This window comes from Harpia harpyja, chromosome 2, assembly GCF_026419915.1.
Source record: "Harpia harpyja isolate bHarHar1 chromosome 2, bHarHar1 primary haplotype, whole genome shotgun sequence".
In the NCBI taxonomy this organism is placed as follows: domain Eukaryota; kingdom Metazoa; phylum Chordata; class Aves; order Accipitriformes; family Accipitridae; genus Harpia; species Harpia harpyja.
Genome location: NC_068941.1, coordinates 6,441,849 through 6,459,296, shown reverse-complemented (window position 1 = coordinate 6,459,296; position 17,448 = coordinate 6,441,849). Strand labels below are relative to the sequence as shown.

The window sequence follows — 17,448 nt, the reverse complement described above, 5'->3', positions numbered from 1 at the left end:
GTTATAACTGTGCATGTTAAAGAACAACAGTTGTACAAAGTCAGATTTTTTTATTAAAACCAGCAATCCATAAACAGACTTTGAAGAAGAGGACTTTATCTTTCTTACAGTAAAGCCAAAGAAAGACTGCCTGTTTAGAGTTGTTAGTTTCAGGTGCAGCTTTAATAGCTTTGGCACAGCAATAGGAAAATATGACATCTCTGAATTCTATCTAATATTCAGTGCCAATAAACTCTTATTTAGCCTGCAAAAGATTTTGATAATCAGATGTATTTTTAATAGTAGTTTCATAGCAGAAAAGCATTAGAAGCACTTGTTTCTCAAAAGCTAAGCATATGCAGAAGCTTCATTTCAGTGTAACTTCACAGAATGGCTGAGGCTGAAAGGCACCTCTGGAGGTCATCTTGTCCAGTCCCCCAGCTCAGGCAGGGTCACCCACGGCAGGCTGCCCAGGACCACGTCCAGATGGCTTTTCAACATCTGCAAGGACGGAGACTCCACCATCTCTCTGGGCAACCTCTGCCAGTGCTCGGTCACCCTCACAGTGAAAAAGTGTTTCCTGATGTTCAGGGGGAACCTCCTGTGTTTCAGGTTGTGCCCATTGCCTCTGGTCCTGGCACTGGGCACCAAGGAAAAGAGCCTGGCTCCATCCATCCGCTTTGCACCCTCCCTGCAGGTATTTGTACACATCGATGAGACCTCCCCTGAGCCTTCCCTTCTCCAGGCTGAACAGTCCCAGCTCTCTCAGCCTTTCCTCATAGGAGAGATGCTTCAGTCCCTTAATCATCTTAGTTGTCCTTCACTGGGCTTTTCCCTCATAGCTCCACATCTCTCTTGTACTGGGGAGCCCAGTACTGGACCCCACACTCCAGCTGTGGCCTCACCAGTGCTGAGTAGATGGGAAGAGATCACCTCCCTTGACCTGCTGGCAACACTCCTCCTAATGAAGCCCAAGATACCATTCACCACCTTTACCACAAGGGCACACTGCTGCCTCGTGTTCAACCTGGTGCCCACCAAGCCCCCCAGGGTCCTTTCTGCTCTCCAGCATGTCCTGACACCTGGGATCGTTCTTTCCCAGGTGTAGGACTTTGCATTTCCCTTTGTTGAACTGCATGAGGTTCCTGCTGGCCCATTTCTCCAGCCTGTAAACATTTTCCAAAACAATGTGCAACACTATAGTTCTTGGGCAGAAATGCTAGCACAAATCAGTTACATTTATCTTTCCAGTGAAGCTAGCCTGTGGCTTGGAAACCTGGGTATCTACTAGGCTTTCTTCTCTATTAGTCAAAGCCTAATTTCACCTCAATTGTTAGATCTACAACATGCAGTTCTGCATAGCCCTTAGTACCTCAAGACAATAGTAGATCAGCATTTAGAGGTGAACTATATATTGCGTTACCTCCTCAGGAACTGAGCTAATTACTTGCAAGACACAGGAATAAAACTCTTTTATTTTCCATACTTTTTCCATGTAGAATTAGTCATTTATATTGTAATGATCTGGTCTCCTCTAAAAGTAGCTAGAAATGGATTATTTGCACATGCTTGCACTTCAAGGTAGCACACACCAGCTTCTTGGGCAGGTGCTTCACTGGTATCTCTCTCAAAAGCATAGGGTTAAACTTATCCCCAGATTTGAAGAGAGACAAATTTATTCCTGATTGACAAGGACCATGAAGATTTCTTGCCTTTCTTTATAGTATGGAGTATGCCTGTGTCCTCAGATTACCAAAATCCCAGTTGCTTAAGGAAACCTGGCCTCTTAACTTGGACGGCAATATTAACCTCAGTGTCTTAAAGCGTGATCTTATTCTCTAAAATAAGTATGTACATTTGGTGCTTTAGGGCTGCCTCATCTGTTTGTCATACATTTAAATTACAACTTGAAAGGTATTTCTTGATTTCAGCCCAGCAAGATTCTAGCCTGGAATCTGAAAAATCAAGCTTGATCCCTTCTGGTTGATACGCTTTCACCAGTAATAAGACTGCAGTGGCATGTAGACTTACAATGCCTCAGGCAGATGTAGTTGGTTGGAATTCAGTGAAAATACAATTTATCTCCTTGTTTCCTTGCTTTGCAGGGCTAGTAGAACCAAAAAAAACCAGTGTTTTTCACTAAACAGATGTGGTAATACATATTGCAAGTAGACAGCTCTGTCAGGTAAGAACAAAACAGTTTTTATTGTCATATTTCAGAGGAATAAACCCAGTGTTGAGTAGTCCCAAACTTAGTTTGCTTGTGTGAACCATTAGAGCCGGGGGCAGACACAGCACAAACAACACTAAGTCTTTGCCCTTTCTTCATGCACAGGTACAAGATGCACACATGACAGAGCACATACCTACAGAATAGTGCTACTTACTGCCTAGATGTCATGCTACATCACCAAGTCACTCACACTCACATTGCTATGTCTGGCGTTAGTTGTGTAGAGAAATACAAAGAGTGGGGAATATCAAAGGCAGTAACGCCTGCTTACGCATCCTAGAAACTTTTCACCAGAATTGGTTTATGTAGCAGTGGTAGGTACTGCCATGAATACCAGGAACAGCAGTCTCAGACACTGCAAGCAGTATTTGCTTCAGTTGCTCTGCAGCACAGCCTCTCCCTAGTCCTTCTTCTTCCACACACTGCCTACTCACACCCAAACACAATTGTGCCCTCCAGCTTTACTCACCAGGCCAAGCCAGCACATCCATGCCTCACTCTGCCATGGCCCTACCCTCTAAGCCAAGGCTGGGTGTTGCCAGCACCCATGGCAGAGCTGGAAGGAAGGCTGCTGGGCTCTTTCCCCCTGCCAGGCCAATGGCTCCACTAAAAGTCTCTAACCAAGCCGCTACTGCCAAACAGTGATTGCTCACCTGGAGACATTCAGCCTACAGCTCATCTAGATAATTTCAGAGGCCAGTTAGAGAACTGGCATCATTGCATGTAACAACTTAAAAATGGCTGTATGGCACCCAGCAGTAAAGAAATGGTCTACAAGTCTCTACTTTGAGATCAAGTAGAACCTAAATAAAAATTTATTTATTCTATGTTTGTTGTTCCATTTTTATGGAATAGTGTTAGTGACCATTATAAAAGTGACACCGTTCTTGAATTTCTCAGAAATATATTTTTTTCTTTGGTAGGAAGCGCTACTAAGGGTCAGCAACAGTCTGGCTCTGTCTGGGGTGATTTGGGATTTGCCTTCCCAATTTCAGACTTCCCTCATACTTACTGCAGCCCAATCAGTTCTCATTTAGCTTTATGTCCATCTGGTCTGCTAGTGGGTCACTTCAATCTCCCCAAGATTCGCTTGCATCCTACCTTTCCCCTGAATTTTTACTATTTCATTACCTCTTTTCTTTACAATCCAATCCTGTCTCATAGCCATTGAATTATTTCATCTTTTAACTTAAAACTACATGCTTATGTTTAGATTATGGCCCTATAACCAAAAGCCTCAGCATTTTCTCCTTGAAAGGAAAGGTGAAAGAAAGCCCAAGGAGCACTGTTGCATGCCAACACTAACAAATTGCTGTTAACCTCACCCTTCACTGGAGCGAAGATAGACAAACCAGAGCAAAGGCTTTTAGTCCAGGGGACAGAGTTGGAAGTTGAATAAATGTATGAGCACAGCCCAAAAGTGGTTTTAAGCAAAGGACACATGCTACCATTTCAGTGAAAAGTTAAATGGCACCATTGGAGTTACATCCATTCTACACAGTTAAGGAGACTGTCTTAAGTAGTAAATCACAAGATTTCTGCCATAGTCTAGTATGACATTCATTTCTGTACCTGAGGCTTGGATAACTCGAACAAGCAAAAGAGAATGAAAGACTTCAGATATATTCAGCAAAGTTCTGGTGTAATTTCATCTCCCCTTTACAAGCAGGGATGATATATACACCTGCAAGCATTTCAGACTAAAAATAAGAAGCATTTTTAATAAACTTTTCTCATTTCCAAGAAGATTCTATTTTTATGTGGCTATGGCATCGTAAGAGATGTAAAGCCTAGTTCTTAAAGCTACTTATTTGGGCCCTGGAATTGGTTTCATCCAGCTCGAGTTCTGACTTCAGCATCACAAGTATACGGTTCTGCCTACATGCAGCTCTCTGCAAGACTTGATTCATTAAGCCGATTAGATACATATAGGGATGTGTATATATATATATACACACACATATATGCATGTACATAACACTGAACATGCCACTGCTTTATGTACAGTCTTTCTCCTTACTCAGCAGAGACTCCAGACAGAGTAACAATTATCTGAGACTCTCAGAAAGCCACCTAACAATATTATTTATTATCTACTGTTTCTGTCCTTTTTTAGTTCACCTGTTGTATTTTCATTGGGATGGTGCAAGTAAAGTTTCAGGAACCACTTTTGAAGCTTATGAATCATTTTACTGGTACCAAACTAAACAGAACATCTGCCTAAACCCAGTTTCTCTAACAGCAAAAATTTCTGTCTTCCTATTCTTGGAATATGTACTTTCAGCCTCTTAACAGAATCATGAGAATCAAGGGAGCTTGATGAAGGTTGCCAGTTATGGTATTAATAAGACAAAGTAAGAGTCCAGAAAAAGTAGTAATGAAAAGCTACTTTTCATCTTGAATTTTAAAATGAGCTTTCCTAATTTCTGTAGAAAATCTATAATAACCAGACAGAAATGGCCTTGCATAAATAATCTCACAAGATGTGCGTTTAAAATACTTGGTTTTGAACTGGATAATGAATAAACTACCAGTACCAGAGAAGAAAGGAAAGATGAAAAATTAGGTTGCCCTGCTAAGTGAGCTCCTTAAGTTTGAATAGATGAATTACATCAGCATGGACAAAATACTACTGTACAGTTCATGTCACATGTGACACGATGTCCTACCTACAATTCATGCCATATGCCACCGAGCCATTGTGCACATGTACAAATCAAATGCAAGACATGCAGTTAGATTCAAAATATTTGGTTTCAGATGTGAAATTTATCCACATAGAAGTAGCTGTCACTTTTTACAGACTGGACTGCCACTAAGTGAGTGTAACAAAACAAAACCAGAAGAGCAATGTTCCATATCCTTTTCACATGGAGCATTTAGGTACCTGGTCATACTACACGCGCAACCCTGCATCACACTATATATATACACTAGAAGTCTGTCTGAAGGATCCTGAGACATTCCCAGCCTTAACCTGGCAATCACTTACCCTAGCAGGGCACAACAGAAAGGTTTTGATCTTCCCAGATGCATCAGTTGCTCCTGTGCCATCCTATGCTCTGTGAAGAATTTTAATAGTTTCCAGACGTTGGCTCATAGGGTGCTGACATAACTCTTGTACAATTATAGTATCATACAACAATATTATGAGAAGGATCAGAAACACAGAAGGATTTTACTGCATTTGGAAACTTTAGCTGACAAGAACAAAAAAATATGATGCTGTTTGTAACACTTGTTCAGCATTACCGCCTAGGAGCCAGCAAGGCTTGGGTACTACTTCTTTGAAGCCTTTTAGGTAAACAAACAATCAGATTGGTTCTCACATTATTAGTTTTCTCCTCACACATGAGGAGGACAAAAGGGTATATAGGCTTTAGGTAACTGCAAAACTGCTTCTATGCACAGAGGTTACTGGAGTTCTTTAAATTCTATTTGGCTATGGTGTGGCAGCTAGATGAGATATTAGTTCCATGAATTTAAGTAAATCTGGGCATCATTTATAGTTTTACTATCATCTAGCACCACTTTCCTCTAGAAGCATTTTTTCCTGAAATTTTTCTAGAGATGTAAGGACATTCGTCCAGATCAGACTCGTACTGCAGGACCGCAATAGCATGACTGAAGTGTCCCTTTTGAAAGAAAGTAACCTTTGAATTTACTATGTAATTTCTAGCGTTAGCTATTATTTCAGAAATGCTATGTAATTACTTAATATCATGATTACATATTAGTAACTAGATCTTGTTGAAAATAAAATCATTTAATATAAAACATTGAAACTTCATTTTCTCTTTCACTGTACTTAGACCAATTTCCTTTCTGAAACGGACAATTCTTCATATTTGCATTTCCTATTTGAATTCACTTAGAAAAAACACTTTGAGAGAAGAGAAAAAGAAGATAAGAAAACTAAAAAACTGATCATATCTCTCATTTTTAAATCATTATCAGATGAAATTATAAACCTTTCTTGACAAAAATGAAAGACAGGCAAGAATACAGGTACAATCTAGATTTTTAAAAATACGCCAACATTAGTATTTTAATACTTGAGACAGACCTAAAGAGGATTCATTCAAGCTTCTCCTAGCATATCTGAAAGATATCAGACCCTGGAAAGCTTGCTATTTTTCAGAGATACCATTTTAAATACAAATAAAATTGTAAAAAGGAGTTCTGCACACACCCCGTTTAGAAACTATTCCTTCACCTATGAAAGCAGAGTCAACAACTCTGTCCACATAAATTACAATAAAAGCAGCTAGGTGATTTGTGGGTTTCTCCTGTATTTAAAAAGGTGACCATGTAACAACCAGTAAATACACGTCAAGAGAAGAGGAGGGAAGCCCAGATATTAACCATAAAACATTTGAAGAGCAAAACTAAGAAGAAATATTATTTGATCTGTTTTAGTCCATCTGACATTTTTCTATCCACATTTAACTAACAGGTCATCAATATCCATGCAAATGTAAGCAAGGGAATTTTCAGCAGAGATGTCTTGTTCAAAGTAATAAAACCTTTATTCACACTCAGCTTGTACATCAAATATTTCATAACTTGGCAGCCTGAACAAATACTCAGCCACCAGTCCAATTGCACAGAACAGAATCAGTCAGCATCTGTTCAAAAAATTCTTGCACCACTACAGAAAAAAAAAACCAAACGCAATTACCATTTAAGCTTTCTCCTCAGAGAAAGCTGGCTACATATCGGGGTGGCAGGGAAATCAGATAGCATGCTGTGTGCGATAGGGTTGTTTAGTTTTCCCTTTTTGCCTTCTAAGTAGAAGAGATTCCTTGCAACTGAAGTTCTTTTGCAGATAACTTCCTAAAGAGCCACAAGAGAATTTACTCATCCAAGTTCTCTTAATTCAGTCCTGTCCTATTCTGCAACATTCTTAAATGCCAAGATCAGCAGATAGCAAGAATGCATGTCAAAAGAGACATGCTCTTTTTCATTCAGGAGAAAATACCAGCTATCACTTTTCCAAGTTAGCTATTTTCAATTTATCAGGCATTCTCAGCTCACCACTTAAGACCATTATTTCTGCAACTTAATTTCTTTGAGCAGACTGTGTTTATCATGTACCATATAAAACAGGATATAATACAAAATAAAGCAGAATAAAATACTAAAAACAGAATAGTATTTTTAATACACTTTGTCATTTTCTTGTCAATTGTTCCTGAGATGACCCTTTTGAAAAAATAGAATCCCAAACAGAACTATGCCTTCCCAACTCCAAAGAAATCCATTTGCTTCATGGCTTTAAATTTGTAAAGAATTTTTCTATAAGGTTCAGTTTTAGGCATGGCTGAAGTTGCCATTCTCACAGTTGATCCTCATACGTCTAATGATTATTAGACTTCCCAAATAAATGCCATGATTAAATCTTCAGGAATGGTTTAATTGACTTTGAGGTCCTCATAGCTATGGATCAAGTGTAGTAGTGAGTCTCATTTTGACCTGGGCTTAAACTGAAATGATTAAGGTTTCTCTTGCATCCTTCCCATGCTAAGGGAATGACCCTATAGTACCTTCAGAATTGAACGGTCTGTTAGGAAAGTCCCAGTGTTTTCAGTGGCAAGTACAATTTTAATAAGTACAGCACTTTTAAAAATTAAAGATTATTCCTGAAGGTCTTTCGCAAAATAAGCAAATACACGCATTACTATAAAATATACTCTATGTACACAGAATTATTTTAATACAGTGCTAGATCAGCAATACTTCAAAGAATACGTAAGGAAGAAACCGATAGGAGACATAGCCTGGACTTTGGAATGACTAGCTGAATCAACAATAGGACTAATGGTATGAATTTCAGCTGACAGCACATCTTTGCAAAGCACCACTATAAAGATGACTAGTCAGAGTAGGAAAACTGATGAGTGGGATTTTGATTCTGTCAAAAGCATCTCTGAATGTAAATGCAAGCAGAGAGTACCTTCAGCGCACATGAAAACAAAATCAGTTGTCTGGGCTTACAGTAATCACTGCCCATGGATCAGGCTGTGGGTCGTGTGTACTCTTTATGAGCTCACCTTTCACAACTCCAAAATACGTTGTGTGCTGACTGTAGTTGTGGTCATTTAGTGGAGCAAATATTATTCAAGTTCAAACACTTTAAAGGAATGTGTGTGGAAACAGCCACGGCTATCAGAAAAGTCTGATTTTAATTAAAGAACATAACTGCTAAAAATAATTAGCATCCATATCAGATTGCTTCAGGTCCATGTCATGTATCATAATATTTCTTTAAGTGACATGCTGTGTTTAACAAACTGAGCTCATCATATGTGATTTTAGTTATACTTGTAATCACTCTTGAAAGTTTAATTACTGCTGCCACTTGTATACGCATTTTCTTCATGTTAAATACTAAATAAAACTGATTAACTTCAGATACAATTCCTGGGGCTAAATTTCTAGAAGGCTATTTTAGGATCTCCGTTCAATTTATTACTAATCCCACTGTCTAGGAACTGCACTGGGTTCTAGAGCATGGGGACTTTAAAGGCAGACCCCTACACACCCCCTTTGATTTAGGCAGTTATACAGTGGTAATTACTGTAAATTTAATTACTATTTCTGATGATGAACAGACTGGAGCAGAATACACTCCCCCAAACCTTTTTTGGGAACTGAAAACATAGATGAGAGGCGAGTTCTTGAGTCATTAAACCTGATCTCTGCTATGACAGGCACCATATCGTCTAATATCTCAGGGAGCTCAAACTCCACCATAGAAGTAGCTTGCTGCTTTGCCATCCTTGAGTCAAATGTTAAAAACCTGCTCCAAGCTTTCCCTGCATTAAAAATTAAGAGCCCCTTCTACTTCGCAGTCTAAAATGGCTTTAAGTCACCATGAATTTGTTGTGTCAGTGTTATCAATTAGCTTAAATAATCTCTTCTCACTAGCATTTACCCTCTTTTATGTAAGATGTATGACATATTACCCATCTTCTATTTTGCTAGCCTAAATAAAACAAGTTTCCCCGTCTTCTGTGTCAGATCAGCTGATAGAATTGACCAAACTATCTTTCATATTTTATTTTTATATTTTTCTCCCATTTTCAATTCCCTGCCAGGTATTCAGAATAAGCTTTGTAGGAAAGTTTGCGGCAGGACTTTTTTGGGGGGGTACATGGCACAGTCTAACCAGATCACCAGTCTCACTCGGGAAGAAACAAGAACTGCACACCATCTCAAAGCACACATTCCCTATGGTTTAGGCCACAAGTCTAAGGCAAGCCATGCAATAACATATACTTAAGTTAATACTTGTTACACTGGTCAGCTCATTTACACATTTATTGTAGCATGCCTTTACTGAAACACCATCCTGTTTGGCTTCCAAGGTTCTCCATTCTCTTTGGACCACTGAAAAACCACAAAAGTCCACAAACAGACAAAGATGAGGATTTTTTTTTTTTTTTCCAGGAGAACAACTTCTGCAGTTATGTCTCCAAACTTCATTTGTCTCTCCTTATTCACTACCTAGCATCTGTTTGATTGGTTTGGGTTTCTGCCATAAAAACATTTTAGTAGTTCTTCATTCACTATCTACCTTTCCCATCCCTTCTTAGCCAAATACGGTTCCTTTACTTCCATGGAACACCTAGACTTCTGGATCTACCTGAAACTCTTGAATTCAGAATAATATTGATAAGTCAAAGATGAAAACAGTCACCCTCCTCCCCTCACAGAATTTATTGTTTCTTACTCCGAAACTTGTTGCCCCCCATTTCTATTGCTGTTCCTTGAGACACATTCCTGCAGAAGAGTATTCAGCACCAAGTGATGAGCTCATTTGAAGAGCTGCTTTCAACAGAATTTCCACATCCAGATGGCATATGAATTATAACCTTCTATCACGGACTTAACAAGCCGTGGGCTGCTGTTAATTGTCACTTCCAGGTTTCAGTGTTGTTTATAAGCCACTAATAAAACCTGCTGTTCTTACTTACAAATTCAAAAATTCTAATTTTTAAGGATATACTTTGCACCCTGCTTTCCCTCTCCCTCTTATTAAATTCCTGCCCCAAGTTTCTCCTGTGCATTTCTCACATAATCAGCGATAGGTCAAATCTTGATATTTTATTGATATTTTTCTTCATATCTTTTTCAGACAAAGTTCCTCAAGGGAAGAACTATAGGCGAAATAGCTTCTGCTGTATCTGCTCTTGTTACTAAGAAAAGAACTTGTCCCCTTCATGTTTATTGCTCTGAAGCAAATTCAGAGTCTCTGGTGAATAATATGTAAACAGAATGCATACAATATGAAAATGCATTTAATATTTTATTGTATTTTAGCTGCCTGTTAGATACCTTACCCCAACCAGCAATTTATAATCATGTGCAAGAGGCAGCTTCCTGAATTTGCATAGTTTAGAAATAGCAAAGCAGAAATAACACAGTAAGGGTAATTCTTTTTTTAAAGAACATTAGAGCAGAGCTTAGTGGATTGGTGCAGTGTCTGCAAAGTTCTGCCCATTAGTAATTGCAAAGCCTTCAGATGAGGCCCTGAAAAACACGAGCTGCATGAAATCAGCCTGTTAATTGCAGAGTTTTTATTAAATTAGTTGTCAGATAATTGTAAAGCAGACATTGGAGTTGGGGCTTTCAGAGTTGCTTGAGAAAGTTGAGGGTACATAAAACAAACACTAGTTGAATTACCAGAAACAAGGCACTTGCGTCAGCACAGTTTCCAGCCCAGGACTCCTCTGCTTCCCCACACAGTCAATAAGACCACTCAGCACCTCACACCCAGGCAAGGCTCACGCTGCTTCCCAGACACAGGCACGCTCACTTTGGGGTTAGCCAAACTTGTCCGTACGTGTTAGTATGGCTCCAAAATGCAGTAAGTGTATGCAAAGAGAGGTGACAGAGTGCTAAAAGCAGGGCCTCAGAAGGTGAAGATGTGCAGATCTCCGATCACCACATTCTTTTCCCCACAGCAGGCATTCAGAAGAACAGACCAAGGGCATACTTCATAACCACAAAACTGCTTGGCCAGCCCATCTACAGATGGACTCTCCAAGGAAGTTACTTTAACCTCAAGGCCATATTCGCAGCTGTAAAACATCTACATGGCCTGGAGAGAAGGATCCCTCCTTCAGCTTCCAAGGCATTTCCCAGCACGAAGTGCAGCTGTTTGGGGTTTGTGCTGGGAATCATTTGGAATTGCAGCTTCTAAAATCCTGCACTTTTTATAGTTAATTGAAAACTAAATCTGATTGGAACTTACCACAGAGAGATCAGATAAACCAGAAAAGTGGTTTGCATGCTTCTTCTAGATACACATCAAAGGAAAACCCAAACAAAAAAGGCTATTCTTTGCACTTATAATTGGCACTAGTCATAGGCTTTATACAACAGACTTAAATTCCCTAGGCAGAGGCATGTTCCCTTATACATGCCTCCAAAAGAAAAGTAACCTGATAATGCAAGCTGAAAACAGATAATTCAATAAAAGTTATGCACCCTAACGGTTACACAGATGCCTGGCATTGCTAGTGATCACTTCAAATTGATTAGAAAGTAGAGAAGAGCAGCATATTCAGAGCAAATTACATCGGCACAGTCTGGCAGCTCCAGGAGAGACAAACAGGCAGTGTCACTTGCCTGCTCTACGCCGACAGCTGCTACATCCCCCTAACAACCAGCTCTGCTCAAGCCTCGCTCTCCTTACCTACACATAGGAAAAAAGTTATTCTGGCTCCAGGATAGAGTATACAACCATGGAGCTGGATCCCTAAGTTGCAAGTAGCTCTTTAAGCCTTCAATTGCATATTAAATCTCTTTCTCAGAACATTAATTGCGCTTAAAAGACAAATATTACATGTATGCACATGAGATTCCAACATATGGCAACCTTGTATGCAAAGTAGAACGAAAAATCCAAGTAAAGGTACTTTTCAGGCTATCTTCCTCTTGGTTCCTGGGCTACCAGAGTAACTCCTGCTTTGCCTTTAGAGATCTATTCTCCCCTGACTCCATGCACTAATATAGAAGCAAGATGGAACTATATTTATATTGCATATTAAGATGTACGCACAGTACATTCATTTAATCACTCATGAGCTTACTGAACTATATTCTGCTTGCCACATGAAAAGCTATTATTTTTCATCTGTTTTCTTGAGTAAATAATTAAGAAAAAATGCTGTGTTCTTCCAGTGTTTTGGAATGTGTATTTTGGGGTAAGAAAGTATTATGTTGGATTTACTGTACTTTGGTACTTCTGTCTCAGTTACTCAAGAACAAACCCAAATTCCCCTGACGGGGGAGGCGGGGAAATCACAGTAACCTAGGGTTACATTGTACAAACAATATTTACATTTGGATATTATCAAACAGATCCCACCATCAGTAAAACAAGCAATCACTAAAAGATATTAACCAAATTCAGTATTTTCTGTTGATTACATCAGCTGTCCTGACTTTTGTTTCCATACTGGATGACATTATATACACCTATCAAATTAGTATTATTGGCCTTAAGTTGCAGCATTTTGTTCCTGATGTGCATCTGGTCTCTAGGATATTTTGAAACAACTGCATGCAGAACCATATAGTGTAGGTTTTGGCATATTTTCCGTAACAATATCTGGTGATTTGAGTGGCAGGTTTTCATTCCTACAGGTGATGTTACTGAAGACAAAGGGAATTGTGAGCATACCATAAATAGCCCTAAGTCTTCAACAAGAAGCACAACAGTTGAGTTTATTTCCACCATAAAACAAATACATAGTCATTGATGCAACATGCTTATATAAAATATGGATTAGCTACATTAATTATAGGTTACAAATGGGTTGAATATTCAAAATGTTTACCATTATATAGTATGGTTAATAGGGTTTCTATTTTATTGGATTTCTCTAGTATGGTGTCATGTCATTTAAGAGGAACATCTCTGCAGCTGCTCTTCTGGCAAAGGCAACTCCTTCAGGAATTTTTTGTTTCTAGACATATTGGGTCAGCTTCTTTCAAAGGTCAGTCTTGCAAAACCTTTTGGGGCCTGGGGAAAGCAGTGTGGTCTTTCTGCCGGACAGTCAAAGCAGATAACTATAACCCATTTCTTGAGATTTTTTTGACCATTTAAATCTTTCCTTTTACATACTGAATTTTTACTCAAATATTTTGCTGATGTGACCAGGCCGTCAACATGCAACACAGGGTAAGACCTGTCCTTAGCAGCTAGAATTTTCAAAGTTTCACCTCCCATTCAAGCCCCTCAGACTTTCAGGCAAGTAGCTTCAGCAACTATTCTGATAACACTTATCAAACTTTCTGAAAAGACAAGCCAGCCAATATATGGGGGTTCCCCAAAAGTCTCATTCCTTGTCTCAGGCACTAGAGCCAGGCTCCTTTGAAAATCTGACCCTAAAATTATCATTTGCCTCACTCTCTCAGATGTTTGGAATCCCTATGTAATCCAAATTGCATACAGCAGACGTAATCCTGGTTTCAAAGGAAAGCAGAGATGAAAGGTCAAACAAATCTCAAGCTATGCTGCCTCAAGCCTTTCTTCTTCCAAAGGAGTGGCTAATGACTTGTTCTTTGGGAAGACTGGAAAGAGATCAAATAGGAGGTCATGATTAAGAGAAGAAAAATATTCCGCACCAATTACAGCTTCTGTGCTTCTGGCTAGAATCCACAACCCAGCTTCCAGGGGCAGCCCAATGACTTTTCAATTGCCTTATCATGCTCTGCAGGGTCAAAAGGACAGATGCACACTATCAGTTTGCTATTTTATAAGCTTGAAAAGAGAGAAATTGGATTAGCAGGCTGCCTCAGAAATTCTGTTGGAACATAATTGGCACTAAAAGTTTTCCCAGAAGAAAACAATTCAGGTTTCAAAATTTTCTGATATTGGAGACCGCACACAAACTATGTTTCTCTCTAGCTCCCCATCACTACTGTCTCCAGTGCCATCACGGCTTCAAAAACCTTCAAAACACAGGAAATTAGAATAAAGCAACAAATTCCACCACTCTATAAAGCACTATGCTCTGCATGCTCTCATTTGCTGAGCCTACCATTTTTCAACACTAGTTAGCACGCTCTTAATCTTCGTATTATCTCTGTATGCTTTTTGGCTGATACAGGTAGAATTGCTGACATCCATCCCAACAGTGTTCAAGGAGTTCTCCAAAGCAAGAACTTCTGCATTTACTGATTGTTGTCCAATGACTCGGAGAGTTTCAAACCCTGACAATGCTTTAAGTATTGCCAGGCGAGTGAGAAACACGTGACTCTTTGGTTAGGGCATGAGAATTTTAGTTAACAAAGATATACAGACAAAAGGGATTATATTGTGATGCTTTCAGAGCTGCGGTAATATATACACCTCTGAATAAATGCAGGTATTTGAGGAGGAACCATCACACTTGCAGCTGTGCATAGGAGAACCACAGGTTATGTACCACTTCTACAATAAGGTACTATCTATCTTTCAGGGTTTGTCACCAACTCAGTGACTAAAATCCATGGCCCTCATAAGGCTCCTTTGTGCTCCTGCAGGTTTGTGGTTCTACCTCCACACCACTTGAGCACAGGAGCAATTCAAAGGTAAGGCAGGAGGAAAGGGAGCAGAAAGTACTCCAATGATCCCAGCTAGAAGAATGGCTCCTCTGATAAAACATCCATGTGGCTGCTGTAATTTGCATTAGGAAATAACTTGTTCCACAAAAGTCAGAGAGATGGTCTGATCTCATTTATGTGATAAAAAGTAAACTGGAATCACCCATGTCTTTTTCTGCATGCATCATGAACAAAAAAAAGAAGCTGGACCAAACAGTGTTTGAAGTTTGCCAAGCTCTTTCTGTCTTTTCACTTACTGGCTTATATAGCTGTGATCAGCAGCGCGTTAAAGAATTGAACCAATATGAATCTTTCCAGTTCACTAGTAGTAATTAGATCTGTGAGCATGAATATAAATCTATACATCCGAGACTCAAATGGCTGCTTCTTGATGTATTTCTATTTACTGCCTCAAGACCCCTCTTCATATCTTTTGTAAAACTATATATTGCATTCAGATTAAGCCCTAGGATAATTTTCTTGTCCTTCCACTTCATGCCCATTGAAATGATTTGGCTGAACTACCCAGTAGTCCAAAGAATATGATCTACAGATGTCAGAAATGGCATTAACTTACCTAAGTGGTAAACAGCCAGCACAGCCAAGTTTACACACATCCAACTAAATGGCTAGGGTTGGGTTTTCCTCTTCAAGTAGACAACCAAAAATATAGTTTGCCTTAACAGAATCGAAGAGGCTTATGAGTGGAATTTCCTTATTTCCTTACAAGAGGACTAATACATTATTTCTCAATTACATTCTGCATTTTGGCACAGTTTAACAGAGTGGGAGGACAACAAGCTTGTTAAAAATGTAAATGGTCCTGTGAGGGAGGAATATAGCAGGCAACAATCAGAACATGGATGCAACTGCAGCTCTTTGCTTTGTTTTGAAAGCAAAAGTTTGTCAGAAATAATTGGAAAAAGGGTACCGAGAGGATGAACAGCCAGCAGGACAACTCATAACTAGGATAAACAATATGATACAGTCAATAGCTGGCATGTTCAACTATTTCTCTATCCATATTAAGAATCAAGTATTGGTTAGCTTTAACATACAGCACATTTTACAGTGTAGCTCCAGGTTTGTTTTTTTATTTTTTTTATTTCCAGCACAAGGGCATCTGTAATGAAGTGGGGCACCAGCATGTGCTGACATGCTAGACATGCATAAGCAGTGCTGCATACAACCAGGAGTCTTATCAGATCACATACCACCACCACCCCCCATGTGCTCTTGAATAAGAAAATAGATAATTATTTCTACAAAACAGCATCAGTGGACCAAAACAAAGCTGAAAAAATAAAACCTTCTATAACATCTTTAAAACATTGTTTCCAAAATGAGGAATGTTATATTTTACATGTTAAACTTCAAGTGACAAGCAAAAATACTATCAAGTAGTATTGGAAGCTCTTACAGTTAATGTTTAAGCAAAAGAAAACTTTCAAATTTAAGCTGCGATACAAATTTGCTTTGTGACTTTGAGCAATGTCTTGTCTTTGTGCCTCTAACAGCCCAGCTGGAAAGTGTAGTAAAAAATTAAGAAACACAAAACCAAAAACCAGCTCTTCAATGAGATCCAAGTGCTCTGTTAAACTGCTGTTCTCCTTAAACAGCTTCCAAATCATAGCTAAATAGAAATACATCTGACAGCTGAACTTTAAGCATGCGAAACTGTAGAATTGTCTTTATTTTCCAACAGTTAGAAATTACCAGACCTCTTCAGGAATTGGGACCACATTAGGTTCTCCTGTCCATAATAAAGGTAACTACAACAGAACCACACTGATGCCACCTCAAGATTAAAGGATCATCTACTTTATGATTCTCTGTTTATACAGTAACTTATTGCGTGGTTTACCTTGGCTAGGCAATGTGCATGCTGAGACTGCTTCTTATTATATGAAATTCAATCTTTTCACTGTTACCATGTCTTTCTTCTGGCTTCTAACTCCCTGCCCTTTTTGAACTTTGTATGGGGTTTTCTCATCTTTACCTGTTAAGATCACATCACTTTACCAAAGAAAGTATTTTTTATTGTATGTGCATACAAAACGATGACTGGAACTGAACATGAGCAAACAAGAGATTATGCTCATTAAAGTATCATTATCTCAAGGTGTTTCAGTCAGAGCCTTAGCTGAATACACTTTTGTTGCCTGCACAAATAAGCGATGATGGGAGAAAACTATAGGACTCATCATGCAACTAAGACTGATACCATAATGGACATGGAAGAAATTAAATTTGCATGAGCATCTACAACACTGCTGCTTTATGTCTGTGGTGTTTGACTTCGCTACAGCAACCTCCTTTTTAGTATAATTTTTGTAACAAGCATTAGCAGCACATACTACCAAACACCTCATGAAAACCATGTTTGTCAATTCTGTTGATTCAGATTGCCCCATTAGGAACTGAAAGTGGTGAATGAAGAACACAACCTGGGGCTGCTTCAGAAGCAGTTTCTTCTTAGATGTTAAGTAACTGCCTATGAAGCCCTTATTGCTGTTGAAGTATTATTCTACTACTAATGAAACTGCTTCATAGAATAGAATTATTTGGGTTGAAGGCACCTTAAAGATCACCTAGTTCAAACCCCCCTGCCACAGGCAGGGACACCTTCCACTAGA

The 17,448-nt window shown here is 39.1% G+C and overlaps 1 protein-coding gene across 2 annotated transcripts in view; it reads left to right on the top strand.

The window, feature by feature from the left end:
* PDE5A (phosphodiesterase 5A) overlaps positions 1–17,448 on the top strand; it is a 141,099-nt gene that overhangs the window by 4,146 nt on the left and 119,505 nt on the right. The window contains exon 1 of one of the 2 annotated variants that reach the window (XM_052814228.1): positions 2,106–2,164. The exons of the other annotated variant lie outside the window; for it this stretch is intronic. The gene's annotated coding sequence lies outside the window, so the exon portion shown is untranslated. Of the gene's footprint in view, positions 1–2,105; positions 2,165–17,448 lie in introns of those variants that run through there. 2 annotated transcript variants of the gene reach the window in all.